Source organism: Podarcis filfolensis (genome assembly GCF_964270895.1).
Source record: "Podarcis filfolensis genome assembly, chromosome: 7".
In the NCBI taxonomy this organism is placed as follows: Eukaryota; Metazoa; Chordata; class Lepidosauria; order Squamata; family Lacertidae; genus Podarcis; species Podarcis filfolensis.
Window position 1 is genome coordinate 67,896,553 of NC_139603.1, and position 15,711 is coordinate 67,912,263.

A 15,711-nucleotide genomic window follows, 5' to 3' on the forward strand; every position below is an offset into this window, starting at 1 on the left:
GAGGTACCATTGTATTCTGAACTGATATTAAGGGGGGGCAAAGGGTTAAAGTCCCACCACCCACATCCAGATAAGGCATCCTGTGCAGCCAATTTGTGTGTTTTAAAAACCAAAGAATCCCTGTAGTTAAGGGCACAGATTTGGAGCTAACATTATCAACTAGTGTGGCCCTTGGCTTTGGGGCCCTGATTTTAAAAATTTTCATGCTGACGAGCACAACTTAATAATTAGATAATAAGGCAGCACACCATGTTGTTATCGTTGGGTATAAGCAACCTTGCATACCCCCGGCCAGTAGAGGGCAGGCTTGAGACTAACAGACAGTCAGGGGAAAATACACTTTGTGGTTTCTCACTAGCTCCGCCCCTTCCCCCCCATCTCTCTCCTTGAAGAAACAGCCAAGAAACTGGCTCCCACTTGTAGGCTAAGAATATGAACTCATCCTTGTAAATATGAAGAAACGGTAAGTAAAGAACCTTTTTTCTTCTTCTTCAGTGGGACCTCTATGTGTTTTGTTTTACTTTTTTAAGCAATGCTGGTGAATTAAATAGAATGTGAGATACACTGCCATTTTGGCAGCAGAACAGCTGCCATATCTTATACCTAAAAAGGCGGGGGAAATGGCAGATATGCTCACTGCATCCATGGGAACACAGCCAAAGCCCACCAGTCAGGGACTGTGTTGGTGACAACACCCACACATAGCGAGAGCCAATGAACCCGCAAGAGCAAGGGACATGCCCCCTGGCCCAAACAACAAAATGACACCACAGCACCACAAATCCATCAACCCCAACAGTACGAGAGCGAGCGAGCCAGTGTGGTGTAGTGGTTAAGAGCAGTGGACTTGCAATCTGGGGAACCGGGTTCGCGTCTCCGCTCCTCCACATGCAGCTGCTTGGGTGACCTTGGGCCAGTCACACTTCTGTGAAGTCTCTCAGGCCCACTCACCTCACAGAGTGTTTGTTGTGGGGGAGGAAGGGAAAGGAGATTGTTGGCCGCTTTGAGACTCCCTAGGGTAGTGATAAAGCGAGATATCAAATCCAAACTCCCCTTCTTCTTCTTCTTCTTCTTTTACTACTACTACTACCAGCCACAAGCTAGCTACATCTGAAGGCAACCCTGTACAGTGGTACCTCGGGTTAAGTACTTAATTCATTCCGGAGGTCCGTTCTTAACCTGAAACTGTTCTTAACCTGAAGCACCACTTTAGTTAATGGGGCCTCCTGCTGCTGCTGCGCCGCTGGAGCACGATTTCTGTTCTCATCCTGAAGCAAAGTTCTTAACCTGAAGCACTATTTCTGGGTTAGCGGAGTCTGCAACCTGAAGCGTATGTAACCCAAAGCGTATGTAACCCGAGGTACCACTGTATCTGGAAATTTTTCCACAACTATAGCTACTCATGACACCAGAAAATTAATCCTGAGAATATGACACATTTTCACAAAACAAAGTAAAAGCAAATGAATGGATTTATATTTATGAGCCAGTATGGTGTAGTGGTTAAGAGCGGTAGTCGCGTAATCTGGGGAACCGGGTTCGTGTCTCCGCTCCTCCACATGCAGCTGCTGGGTGACCTTGGGCTAGTCACACTTCTTTGAAGTCTCTCAGCCCCACTCACCCCACAGAGTGTTTGTTGTGGGGGAGGAAGGGAAAGGAGAATGTTAGCCGCTTTGAGACTCCTTAAAGGGAGTGAAAGGCGGGATATCAAATCCAAACTCTTCTTCTTCTTCTTCTTTATATTTTTTAGCTCTGATGTCTCCTGTGGGTTAAATTATCAGGGCTTGATCTGGCTCCCATTGGAAAGAAAGGCAAAGCTCACATACATTTTCAATGTTTTGCTCATAGAACTATGAACAACTTTGCCTACGGTCTCAGGAAGGCAGGGATTACACATGATTGGAATGCTGTTGTTTATACTTCCACATGAACATAACAGGAATGTGAGGAATGCATGGTTTCATTAATCATGCCCAATCAAACCTATCACTTTTTTAGCATTTTAATTGCAGAATTATTCCAACCACAGAGTTATTTTGTTTTTATCTACTGAGAATACACATTTCTTTTCTAACAGTCTGCCTCTTTTTATTGGCTCCGACCTAAAAGCCTGTCAGTGAAAATAGAAACTACTGTGAGGGTGTGATCCTATGGGATGGATTAGTTTGCTGAGCGGCAGAAGGACGCTTGGGGAGGCCTCGAGATGCCCAGGTTTTGAAACCACTTAGTCTGCCTGTGGGGCAGCTGTGGGGCAGGAAATGCCTTGCTGTCTAACTAGTGGATATACAGGGCCCAGAATTTGAGTATGCCATGGGCAAGGTGGGGGCAGATGTCCATAGTGGATAGATGGCTGTTGGGGGGTTGAATTCAATGCTAGTACCACCCAGCATAGACCCACTGAAATTCATGACCATGGCTAACTCCGTTCCATTAATTTCAATGAGTCTGCTCTGAGTAGCACTTAGCTACAACCATAGGCTGTACAGTACAGCTCAGGGAAGGTTTAGCAAACAAGGAACAGGGATCCTGTGTCAAAAAGAGAAAACCGAATTGCTGTCATTTGATTGCTGTCATTTGATTCAATTTATATGTAGGCCCCATTAGCTAAAGTGGTGCTTCAGGTTAAGAACTGTTTCAGGTTAAGAACGGACCTCCGGAACGTATTAAGTACTTAACCCGAGGTACCACTGTAACAGCATTATAGACCCCACAGTTATCTGAATCCAACATAAAATTGATAAGCGTGGATAAATAACACTGCATGGATCCTGCTGTGATGCTTCCATAGAATTACAGGGGGAAATGTTTCAGGGCAGCTTCTCCTGTTCCTATCAATGGAGCATATCTTGGGAATTTCCCTCTGGATTGTGTTCCAGAACTTCCTGTCTATATATCTGGGTGCTGAAAATGCACCATTTGCCATATGCTGGACGTCTTATCGTAACAGGCAACAGTAACTGTAAATTTGCATTGGCATAATAAATAATGTTATCCTTTACTTCGTTGACTCCAAACTCTCCCCTGCTACACAAGCACATAACACTTTCACACACCTCTGTTAATATCAGATAGGATCCTAGGTCAGTTCTTTTTTATCATAATGTGTCTGTTGGGGCCACTTTTCCACCCTGTCCAGTTTGGTGTCCAGAGAGGATTTGTCAATGTATGTATATTTTAAAACAGGGGTCAGCAAACTTTTTCAGTAGGGGTCCTTCAGACCTTGTGGGGGGCCGGTCTATATTTTGGGTGGTGGGAAAGAACAAATTCCTATGCCCCACAAATAACTCAGAGATGAATTTTAAGTAAAAGAACACATTCTACTCATGTAAAAGCACACTGATTCCCAGACCGTCTGCGGTCCGGATTTAGAAGCCGATTGGGCCGGATCCGGCCCCCGGGCCTTAGTTTGCCTACCCATGTTTTAAAATAACAACAACAGTACAGTATCTTACTTTCATTAAGCTAAGCTTCCTGCTGATGTCATTCTTACATTACAAAGGTCTTAATTTAAAGCATGACATAAATGCTTTTCATCAGTTTAATTCTTTCTTCCTTCCCTTTCCCCCCCCTTTTTGGTTCTTTGTGCCAAAGTCTTGCATTTTTAAAAATAAAGGGTATGCTGTGTAATAATTGCTGCAGGACAAGCGGCTTTATTCTTAAATATGAAAGACAAATGGGGTGTGACATGCATGTGTTTCAACATGCAGAAGTTATTTCTACAGGACCTCACGTTTTTCCATTCTCCCCCCCCCCCATAGAATATTCAGCTTCCTTTGAATTTGACCTAATAATAACACTAGATTTCAAGCACAATTCCCAGAAATGATTGGACCGGGAGGTGAAAACTAATTTGCCTTTTGAATTCTCCGTCTCACTGTCACACATACTCACACATGCACACACTTCCACACAGGTACTTGTGGATTATATTTAATGACAGCCTTTTAAAAGAAGAGATGAGATGTTTCATTACACATACATATGCTGCTTTGTGTGGTGCCAATAAAGGCCCTTTGCAGCAATGTCAGGAATAATATAAGTGGTTTCTTTTGCTTTGTTTGACGTACGACAGACATACAGCGCTGATTACCACCTTTCAAAGGTAATATTCCCCACCCCCCACAGAATGGACCCTAATTCAGCTTATGTACTGCAACACTTTATGGATGTTTCCCAGGAGTTTTAGAACTCATGAATATAAATTATGAAATGTACTTTGCGTTAACACCCAGATGAGGACACCATTCAGCACTTTCATTTTAAACCAATCTTTATGTTTCTTTTTAGACAAAAATTGATAGCAGTGGAGTTAGATTTATATTAGACATTGATTTAAAATTTATCTGAGATATTGATTTTGTTTATCCTAATTTATTATATTGTCTTTCTTTTTGTCTGTCTGTGTACACACATGCAAAAATATAATGGTTTTAATCGCGTTTTCTTCTTCTGCATATTAGTGATCTACTGTGTTTCTGTGAATCTTTAACATTTTTAATTGTATTAGTTATTTTATTATCTTAAAAGCTTAGATTACCTTGGGAATGTGTGCATACAAACGGATTCACAATCATAATATGCCAGGGCTTGTCATGACTTTTAGTCTTTGTAAGGGACCTGGCTTTGCCATGCCGTAACTTTCTAAGAATGCGTCTCAGATTGTTTTGTCTCTGTCCTTCCTTCACTACTGAATTTGGAATCTTGTTGCCTTTCCTTGGAAGCAACCACGTCTGAAAAAAATAGCAGATTATTAATGCACTTACAAAAACAAATAAGGCGGAATTAAAGCACAGAATACAGATATGCTGAAAAGCAGGCTTTTTTGCATTATATTTTTTTTAAAAAACATTTTTACAAAAGGGCAAAACTTGCTTCCACCCAACCAACAAACAGTCATGGTTTCCCCCAAGGAATCCTGGGAAGTGTTGTTTGTTAAGCATACTGGGAGTTGTTGGAGACCCTATTCCCCGCATAGAGCTACAAAGTTCAGAGTTCTCTGGAAAGAGTGATTGACTGTTAAACCACTGGAAAGTGTAGGACAGGGCATGGGGTCTCCACAAACCACAACCCCCATGACTCTCTGGAGGCTGTTTAGAGTGCTATGATACTGCTTTTAAAAATGGTGAAGATGGGGCCTGGGACAGACTGGAGAGGAAACTTAGCTCTTTGTACCTAATCTCCAGCCTTTTCCTGCAGAGGAGACGACTGAATGCTTGCCTCAAGACAGAGCAGGATGGGAGACAAGTTGCTCGTGCTTACAGTTCTCTTTGGCAAATAGGGATGATTAGGGCAGCAGTGACTCAGTTGGTTCCATTTAACTCAGAATTGTAGAGTTGGAAAGGGAGCTAAGGATCATCTAGTCCACTGCAATGAAGCAATCACAGCTCAGTAATCCCGAGGGAGTGTGTTCCACTGTCAAGCAGCTCTTACCATCAGAAAGTTCTTCCTGATGTTTAGTTGGAATCTCGCTTCTTGTAACTTGAATCCATTGGCTTGAGTCCTACCCTCCAGAGCGGGAGAAAGCAAACTTGCTCCAACCTCCATGTGACAGCCCTTTAGAGATTTGAACATGGCTGTCATATCTCCTCTTAGTGTCTCCTCTTATCCAGGCTAAACATACCCAGCTCCCTCAACCATTCCTCATAAGGCTTGGTTTCCAGACCCTTGATCATTTTGGTTGCCTGCCTCTGCACACCTTCCAGCGTCTCAATGCACATCTTAAACTGCGGTGCCATTAATGGACAGGCAAAGAGAGACAAATGTTTAGCCACGTGGTCTTAGTTTATTGACCACATCAATAAGTCAGCACAGTTATTGCAAACTCCTATAACATATGTACCCCATATCTTTATGGAGAGCACTAATTAATGTCAGGGACTGGCAGAGCTCCAAGGAAGGGCTTGAAGAGGCACCACAACCACTTCCATTTAAGAGAAGTTGCAGGTTGTTTGCATACACCCCATCAGATGAGGTTACTTAAGCTTGGGTGGAGACGTAGTGATGCCGTTGCTCCAACAGTCCAGCTTGGAGTGCAAACCTGGGGACGGAATGCCAGATACTTTGTCGCCCAAAGTGTGTGTGCATGTTCTGTGCACCTTTGGAGCTATTGTAAATGCGTGCTTTGCCAATGAAGAAGCAAACTACGGGCTGTTTGTCCTCTCTGTGCTGGGTGGGCTCAGGACAATTAATCAGTGATGTATGTACTTTACTGTTACTTTTTGTAACTGACAATCCAATAATTTGTATGTTACATTTATGGTGTTTCTGCTGAAAAATTTAATACAAGTTAAAAACAAAACAATACTGTGGGGCCCAGAACTAGAAATAGTACTCCAGTTGGGGTCTGACCAAAGGAGAATAGAGTGGTACTATTATTTCCTCTGATCTGGACACCATCCTTCTGTTGATGCAGCCTAGAATTGCATTAGTTTTTTTGCAGCTGCATCACACTGCTGACTCACATTCAGCTTGTTAGGATCCTTTTCACATGTAATGTTGTCAAGCCAGGTGTTCCCCATCTTATATTTGTGCATCTGATTATTCCTGCCTAAGGATAGAAGCTTATATTTGTCCCTGCTGAAATTCATTTTCTTAGTTTTGGCTCAGTTCTCCAATCAAGACAGTAGACTGTTCTCCCATCACCCTTGATTTATGATGGTGATCTAATTCATTATTAAATTGATTTTAACAATAGTGAAATTTCCAGTTTCACCATTTTTGCTTTGAGCAATTTGTATTTGTACTCTTTCTGCTCCCTTTAGGAAGAAGCAAAGCATAGAAAAATTCAAATTATTTCCCCCTTTTTAGGAAAAAAAAAGATTCCCTCCACAAAATAAAAGTGGCATCGAAGTCTTCTACCCTGAGGTTTATCTCTTGAGGTTTAAATAGGATAAGTAGGAACCTGTATTGGATTCTTAGCAGGTACTGGAGAGTCTGATGTTTAAGATACAACCTTATATTGTTCCAGAAAAGGAAACAACCACAATGCTCCTGAATAGCACAGATTATTAAGTTTCTATCTCACTCACAACATAATGAAATCCACATCTCCTATCGCTGGATGGCAAAAGAGGACAACAATTGCCCTAACAGTCACAAGTTGATCTCGTTTGGGCAGATATTTCTTCATGATCTCAGGGATGGCAGTTAGAGGAAAGGAAATTTCAGGAATGCGTCCCTATAGTGAATTACTCTTGGGTAAAGCTATTCCACACATTACAACAGTGGCCCTCGGTCTGGGCCTCTTGGGAGTGTAGGACACTTGGATGGGGGCATGAACTTCTAGGAATAGATACAAATGAGGTAGATTGAGCCTTTGTTTGCCCCAGTGCCTAGAGCTGGGTGGTTAAATGCCCTTGGCAGAGAACCTACACTAATCAATGTTGGATTTCAAGGGATGACTACACCTGTGTAGCCCCATCATGCCATGGGAAGAAGAGAAACTTGCAATGTATTCCTGGGCATAATTTTAAGGGGGGTGTCAGAGAGACAGAACCTGTTTTATTCCTTTTCTTATACCAGTGTTTGTTAGTGCCCCAGTCTGAACACAGCAGCAAGCTGGATATATTGCCTTTTGCAGATACACACAGCCTCTCAGTATTCAGGTACTCTGTCATGCAGCCAAATCTTTTGTTTATGTCTTGTGGTTATCAGAAAATACATTTCTCGCCTTTATTTTGAGCAAGATTTTCACTCTGTTCATTAGATCTTACCACATATCTCTGGCAGACACTCTTAAGTCACAATAAGATATAGAGAGAGTGTGGCGGGGGGTGGGGTGGGGGCTGATCCCTGACAGTTAAGTGTCTTCTATGAATGCCCTCATAATACTGGCATTCTCATGTTTCAAAGAAGCGCTAATTTTCATGGTTCTTGACAAGCCATCTCTTTAGATCCACTATCACATTCTGATAGGAAGCTACAGGGTGTAATGTCATAAGAGAGATAATAATTCAAAGGCCTTTTCTCCCGTTATGAAGGGAAAGGAAGAAGCCCATAAATCTAAGAAGCAGGCATGTACATGCAAAGTATCTGTAACTGCACCAATGCTTGTGTGATGTCAGCCACTCCACTCATTCAAGTGTAGAAACTATAAGCTCAGTTGAGCAGCATTTGTTTTGTTTACATTACTGAGGTGCAAGGGAAGGGCTGGAGCCGGTTTTACTCCTCTGTCAAGACCAGAAGAGGCCTAATTTGGTTCATAATAACAGAAGAGATGTGCGGCATCAGGCTCAAGGACTACCTAGTCCAGATCCTATTTCCCACAGTGGCCAGTCAGATGTGTATGGGAAACCCAAAGCAAAGCAAATATTTAATAAAAACTAATTAAAAACAAAAGAGATCCCAGCAACTGGTATTTGGAGGCAAGCTGCCTCTGATCCTGGAGGCAGGATATAACCATCATGACTAGTAGACGTTGACGGCCTTATCCTTCATGGGTTTGTTTGATCTCCCTGTAAAGCCATATAATCAGCAGAAGTGTGTCTGCATTCTCAGTGTCTACCCAGTCTCCAGTCTAAGCAACTTGTCTTGAAAAAAATGCAAATAAATAAATAAATAAAAACACTCAACAAGTCACTCTGGGTAAAAGGTGCTGTTTCCTGTTTCTATCCAATACTGTAGGCTTAGATTTCTTAGGTGAGGAATTCCGTCTGCAGACCAGAAGGTTGGCCTTTTAAGAGACTAGTTCTCAAGCAGGTGGAACCCAGCAGAGCTGGTCTGGAGGCAGAGGATCAAAAGGCCTCTAGACTTCATTGGAGCAAGTTGCTCACTCCATGGTGCTGCCATGTCTTGTGGGCTTCTCTGCATGGCAGAACAGGGTACTGGTTATTTATTCTCTGGTCCTTCCTTTGGGTTTGCCATGGATTTCCCCTGGCTCACTCCAGACCTCTGTCCATGACTGAGTCCTGGTAAACACTCAGCAGACTAGCAATACAATTTAAGAGTTCCCTTGTGTCTGACCATTTGCTGAAGAAACATCTGCCTTCATTGGGAGCTCTCCTTGGTCCTGAAAATCCTGACCATGACTTTCTACATGGAAACCACTTCCTACTATCTGATTATTCCAGCTTAAAGGCCTGCTCTCTTGCTGAGTGTCCTGGAGGATGTTATGGGCCAGGAGTTGGCTTCACCTGCAGAGCAGCAGCCTGAAGGAGCAGAGGCAGGAGATCAGTAGGAAAAAAACGCCTCCCACTTCACTTTCCCAGGGCCTTCTGTTGTTCCACAGTCTGAAAAACAGCCACTAGGTTGTTCTACGGTGTCTGGACTGGATCCAGACAGTATTCTGCCTACTTTTTTATTCTGCTGTTGGTTTCTGTTCATCATTGCTCTATCTGTCCTTGCCTTGCTGAGTCAATGGCACTGAGTCCACGAGAGTCCCTGACTTCTTCACAGCACAGGTTCTGTGCATTCTACATTTCCTAAGAGATTGAGCCATGAACCAGAAAGTCCATGCTTCAGACCTCATCTGTATCAGGGATTAAGTGGAAGCCTTAGGCAAGCCACTATCTCTGTCACACTTTCCATCAGCAATATGGCAATAATAATAATAATAACCTACCTTGTAGGTGTGGTGTAAGGGTTATTGAGAAAACATATGTGGAACACTCTGAAAATAGCTGCTACCATCATCATCTCATCTACATAACTGTGTTGCAAGAGCTCATATTTATCTAGGTGTTTTTTTTTTAATTAGTCAATGTGTCTGGAACCCAGTCCTTTAAAATGCCACAAATCCCAGGACCAGAATGCTGAAATAACTGAAATACATTTTGTCAATTAATCAAACTTCCATTTGCTTTCAAAATTTGGAGTTTATTTACATGAAAGTTTTAGAATATGGTGGAAATGAGGCTTTGTATGTAGCAGAGCAATTCCCACAGTTGTGATGTATTGAAAGTCAGCCCTGCAGTCCTAAGGCAGCATTCTTCAGATAGGTAATTGCATTTTTAATATTCTATTGGGGGGGGGATCCTGCAAGTCGAAAACTAGCAGAACAGGGAGTTGGTACAGTAAGAATCTTGCTTTTAGATGGGCTAGTGTTTTTAGGGAGTTTAAAAATAAAAATAAAAAGAGAAGATTATTCAGAAGTAGCTTCCAATACCTGCAGACTGAAATTAGAGTCCACTATAGCACCAAAGGATGCTACCATCTCTTTCTGCTGGGAATAATGTTGTATTTTCCAACTCATTAAAAACTTTTTTAAAAGAAAGTGGTTTCAGAAACAGAGAGACTTATGTGGAGAGCCTCAACAAAACATCACAAGTTATTCAGATTCATCAGTAGAAGAGAAAACACCAATCTGTGCCTTATTCATGTTAGTTGTGAGAAACTTGTGTGGGGAAAAAGGCTTAAAGATCTGTTGCATGCAGAAGCTCAATCCCTCAGTGCTTCTAAACTTTTAAGAAAAACACCACATACATTTTTAGTGTTAATAATCAGGACTAGAAACTTGCTTTTTAAAAACCTGATGTTCCCCGAATTCTTCAGGAACTGTTTTGTGATATGCCACTTTTAGGGGCATGTCTGTATGGGAGTGTCCCTCACTACAAATTTGGTAATTTACCACAGTGCTTGAAGCATGGGAATGAATCCCTGAGAAAAGTAGGGTAGGCTGTGGCGTGGGGATTAATATGCCAACTTCTCCTTCCTATTTGTGAATTATGATTAATGTTACTGAAACGGAACAAGCCACCCCCATGTGGGGACATGTCACTAGACACTTTGATGTGAAGATACCCTGAGGCTCATCAGTCCTGATTCATAGATGGTTTTCTGTATTCCAAGTTACAATATGTGCATCTGATAAGGCTGTATCTTGGAGATGTTTGTCCCTAACATTGGAAGCTGTCAATACCCAGGGCAAAATAAACAATTTAAAACATGAACAGACTACGGTGTTTAGTAATCATGGAATGTTTCTAGTTCATGCAGGGATTGTCCTCAGGCAATTCAATCATCATAATTGCAGTTTCACATTGTCTTCTGACATATACTTCTCTGTGTACTCCAGAATCTGGGATACTTTATTTTGAATAATCATGGTTGTCTCCTTCAGGGTCTAAAGAAGCAAAAAAAACAACCCATCAACTACATTCCAAAATAAACTCTCATAAATGAAAAATGACTGCTTGCAGCACTACTTCTCAACATCTTATTTTTTTAAAAAAAGTGTTTACAAAATTTCCTCCTCTTCAGAAGCAGTGAGGCACAAAGTTGATCACCATTAGGCTTATAGTCAATTTTATATTTGGATACTTCCTAGTGTTGCTTAAGTCAATGGGTGATTTCCCATTCAATGTCACAGAAAGTAGCTTTTCACCATTAATGTGCTGATTTAGCAATTTATTATGACGCACAGGCCAGTTAGTTGCAGCAGGCTGCAGGTAAACAGAGACATTTAAAGATTGGGTTACAGGAGCAGGCATTAGCGTCTGCTTGTCAACACGTTCAACAATTGAAAGCTCCCTGGCAGCCAATAAATTGTTAGGAAAGTGGCCACAGGAAAACTGATGGCTGGGGGCTGCTGCTGACATTATTATTATTTTCCTAGGGAGTAGAGGGAATAAAGCATCCAAAATGTGCAAGCTACTTTGCTGATTGCATTCAGTTAAACTACAGAATTCTCTAGTACCACAAGGTGTAGTAATGGCTGTCAAGATGGATGGCTTTAAAAGAGGATTAGACATGTCCAGGGTTAGAGGTAGCATGTTTCCGAATACGAGTTGCAGGGGAATAACAGCACCTGTGTCCTGTTTCTGGGTTTCCCCATAGGCATAGGTATGAACTTCCTGGACTTGGGTGGACTTTTGGTGTAACTGGGTAGGGCTGTACTTATGGAAGATTAACAGGATATAGTATATCACTTCAGATACATACCAATAGTTTGAGAAGTACACAGGTAAGCATTGAGTGTTTCCTCCCAATTTATTTTTTACTCACTTGTGTGAGACCTCATGTGTATAACTCACGGAGCAAGCAGCCCCCAGCTGGCTTTAGAACAGTGTTTCCCAAATGGTAGGTCCTGGTGTGTACCTGGGTATGTTGCACAATGTGGAACCCCTACCCGCATTTCCAGCGGCTTTTCAGACTCTGAACACACATGCTTTGGTCTAGAAAGGATTTTTGAATTATACAAATAGAAAGACTGGAATTGTCCCAGTGCAAGCATCATCCTGGATCCAAACAACTGCACAGCAGTTTCACATGCCCAAGGGGCCCCTGAGCTTAGGTCTGGCTGCATGCCAAAGCTTTTTTTTAAACTACTGAGAGAAGTTTCTCAAAAGCAGCTTGTGATAGGGCATGAAAGTCTGTCATTCAAAGAGCAGGGGAGTCAGAAGCCCCACAGGGGATGCCGAAAACCATGGGCGCACCCAAAATCCAAAATAGATCGTTGGCCATACAATGCAGGAATACTAGACCTACATCTTCTGCCCCTTCTATTTTCCTTCTTATCTCACAACTATTCAGTTTTTAGGGCATAAGGATTATCTACTTACTTTTCTTTCTCAGCTCTCTCGTTACTTCTGTTTTTCTGTCGTTCTCATGACTGGGCCAGTGGGCTAGGAAGAGTTGAGTACAGTGGTACCTCGGGTTAAGTACTTAATTCGTTCCGGAGGTCCGTTCTTAACCTGAAACTGTTCTTAACCTGAAGCACCACTTTAGCTAATGGGGCCTCCTGCTGCTGCCGCACCGCCGGAGCACGATTTCTGTTCTTATCCTGAAACAAAGTTCTTAACCTGAAGCACTATTTCTGGGTTAGCGGACTCTGTAACCTGAAGAGTATGTAACCTGAAGCGTATGTAACCCGAGGTACCACTGTAATTCATTCCTTGTTGGCAGTAATCCTTCTTTTGCATGATATTGCTGAAAAATAAAATAAGATTACAGATATGTGGCCCAGGACCTTAATACCTCAAGGGCCACCATTCCTCACGTAAACCAACCCAGACACTGAATTCATCATCTGAGGGAGATGCAGAGGGAGGTAACACAAGAACAGACCTTTTTAGGGATGGCTTCCTGTTTGTGGAATGAATTCCTCAGGAAATAACACCTGGCACAATCACTGCCTGCTTTTAGGCAACAGGCAAAAACATCAGTATTTACTCAGGCTTATGTTTTTTAATTGAGAAGGTGGTTGCATAATGTCAGTGGATTTTGTTATGACCGTCCTTTAAGTGGGGTGGGTAAGAATTGTTCCTTTAAAATATGTTTTTGGAAGAGTACTTTAGTTTTCATTTATTGTTGTTTTTGTCTGATTTTAATGCTGTCGTTATTTTATTTTTACTATGTGTAAGTCATTTTGAGGCACTTGAGTGCAAAAATGCAACTAATAAAAACAAACAATTTGGACTGAGCAACAGCAGCACACATACAATCACAGCAGCTTTTAGCCACAAGTTCATGTGGGTTTGAATAAAAACACAACCCACACAATTCTGTGCCATAAGCCTAGAAGTTTGTGTAAATTGGCATTGAAATTATATGTCACATGTACAAGATATCTACAATGTATACTGGAATAGATAAAGACAGAAGCTTCACCATGATGCTAATTTGCTCATTGCACCCCTGCAATTCCCATTAACCACATCTGCAGATTATAGGTTGCCAGTCTTCTTAGTCATTTTGTCCCTGTCCAAGGGAGTGTCCTTGGCAGATAGCATGAATACATACTACCAACACACAAACATGATGGGTGGATCTGTTTACCTTATTATTGAGGACAAACAGATGAGCTTGAATAACAGCCCCAATGCCCAAGACATATTTTTATTTAAAAGTGAAGTGAAACTAAGGAGCTTTGCAATATTTAAAGATGCTAGGAACCTAGGTATCAACCCTGAGTTTCAGCTTTTGCCAATGAGATCACATATTGAATAGCATTGAAGCTGAAAGTACAGTAAAATGTTAACAGCCAAAGAATGGGTGGGAACTGATTATATAGCTAGCTAGCTAGCTAGCTACCTACCTACCTACCTACACACACACACACACACACACAATTGTAATATAATGTTACTGTTTCTGTACAATTGGACTTTGTAAGAAGCAAAAAAGGGACTGACAGCTAAAATGATAAAAGTGCAGTATAGGCAGAAGCCACACTTGCAAAGAGAGAGACTCGACAGCTGAGTTGGTTAGGGCGTGGTGCTGATAATGGCAAGGTTGCAGGTTTGATTCCCATATAGGACAGCTGCATATTCCTGCATTTCAGGGGGTTGTTCTAGATGATTCTCAGGGTTCCTTCCAATTCGATGATTCTATGAACTTCTAGTGGTATCTGTTCCCTGGTAGGCTATTGAATAAACTCAGCACTTGGTCCTGGAGTTACATTCTCTGCTGATGCTCTTAGGCCTTCATTCAGTCAAAATGTTCAGAAGTATAGGAGAAAATCTTGAGCTTCAAGGGGTACCAAAATTACTTGGGAGCTGGAGCAACTCCCCTGTGAGGAAAGGCTGCAACACTTGGGACTTTTTAGTTTAGAAAAAAGGTGAGTTTTGGGAGGACATACAAAATTACACATGGTATGGAGAAAGTGGTTTAAAAGTTTTTCTTCCTCTCTTATAACACTGGAATTTGGGGTCTTCATTGAATGATTCACTAGTCTTCTTCACCCCTAATCTTTAGCACTTCTGAGAAGATATACATGCACTTGGGCTGTTAGTACCTCTTTTTGTCTGTCCTGAATCATCCAATGAAGCCCCATAAATGATTCAAAGATGTCTCATTTACAGTGGCGTAGCGTGGGTTGTCAGCACCCGGGGCAAGGCAAGTAATTTGCGCCCCCTAACCCGTGGATTTGCGCCCCCTAACCCGTGGATTTGCGCCCCCTAACCCATGGATTTGCCCTAACCCCAGATGTTGCGCCCGGTGCGGCCCGCCCCCCCTGCACCCCCCACGCTACGCCACTGCTCATTTACAAAATCTAGTGTACCTATATCTATAAATATATATATGCTTGGCAGTGTATTCAGACAGCTTAAGCAGAAGAAAGAATAATATTTTTTTATTATATTTGTTCATCACTATTTATGAAACATCTCAAAGTGAGTTACAAGACAATTAAAATACAATACAACTTGTAATTGTTCCTTATCAAAACTTGCACTAAGTATGGAAGTAAAACCAGACCCAGTTTGAGACACATAGCTCTACACTTGCTAGCGTTTGCACAGAGGGCAGTGACTGCCCTCGTTCCTTGTGTCCTGCTGCCTAATGAGACTGATGCTGGTTTCTAGTTCTCAGTTCTTTATTCAACATGAGCTGCATAAACTGCCTGAATAGGAAACTCAAGCTTCCCCAACTTTGCATCTCAAAATCCTTGGGGACATACCAAATTATATATCCCTATTTTTGGAGACAGTCCCCTTAAAGAATTCCCAGCATTATTTTTTAGCTTTAATATGTCCAAGCCACTGAAGGGTTTCCCCACAAATCCAGCTTCAACATCATCCCATTCTAGCACCTTTATTATAATTGTGTGGGTGAGTCTCCCTCCTTCCATGCCACCACTGCAGTTTTACAGCTCTGCGTGTTCTGTGCCTAATGTCAAAATGACAAAGTTAACTCTCCAGTTGGGGGTGAGGGGAGTTTTGGTTCTGCATAAATCAATCTGCCCCTCAGTGTGTCTGCGTGCGCTGCCTGTTCATCTGGGGAAACTGTGCATTTCCCAGCCTTGGGGTTTACTTGTGCTGCCTTTGACAAGCT